The sequence below is a fragment of the Myotis davidii genome, unplaced genomic scaffold (assembly GCF_000327345.1).
Source record: "Myotis davidii unplaced genomic scaffold, ASM32734v1 scaffold3152, whole genome shotgun sequence".
Lineage (NCBI taxonomy): Eukaryota > Metazoa > Chordata > Mammalia > Chiroptera > Vespertilionidae > Myotis > Myotis davidii.
The window spans coordinates 46,262-47,076 of record NW_006283820.1 but is presented as its reverse complement, the minus strand read 5'-3'; positions in this window follow the sequence as shown (position 1 = coordinate 47,076).

Here is an 815-nt window from a genome sequence, read left to right as displayed (position 1 = left end):
CAAGCTCAGAGGCCGGCAGCATCAGGCAGGGAATGTTGGTGTCCTTCAGTGAAGCAAGCAAGCCTCATGTTCGCTTCAAGTTGCCTGACTTCCGGCCGCCATCTTGGCTGACAGTTAATTTGCATATTTTCCTGATTAGCCAATGGGAAGGGTAATGGACGTATGGCTAATTACCATGTTTCTCTTTTATTACATAGGATACCTCTGTGACTATTCATTTACAACCTGTGTCAACATGTTTTCAATTCTTTTGAGTATAGACCTAGAAGTGGAAATGTTGTGTCACATGGGAATTACATGGTGAATTTTTTTGAGGAAGTCCTAATCTTTTTACCAGTGTGACTAAACCATTTTACATTGTCACCAACAATGTGCGAGGATCCCAGTTTTATCATTTGCTATAACCTTCCCATTTTTTGATTATCACCATCCTAGCAGGTATGAAGTGGTGGCTTATGGTTTTCATTAGTAAACTGTCTCATGCTCTTGAGCATTTTTTCATGTGCTTTTGTATTTTTGTATATTTTCTTTGGAGAAATGTCTATTCAAGTTCTTTGACCAATATAAAATAACATTCTATTTTTTTGTTTTTGTTTTTATTAAATACTAGAGGCCCAGTGCACAAAAATTTGTTCACTCTGGGTAGGCGGTCCTTCAGCCGGCCTGTGCCCTCTCACAGTCTGGGATCCCTGGGGGGTGACCACTTGCTGGTTTAGGCCTGCTCCCCGGGGGATTAGACCTAAGATGGCAATCAGACATCCCTCTGGCAGCCCAGCAGCCCTCGGGGGATGTCCATTTGCCAACGGGGAGCAGAC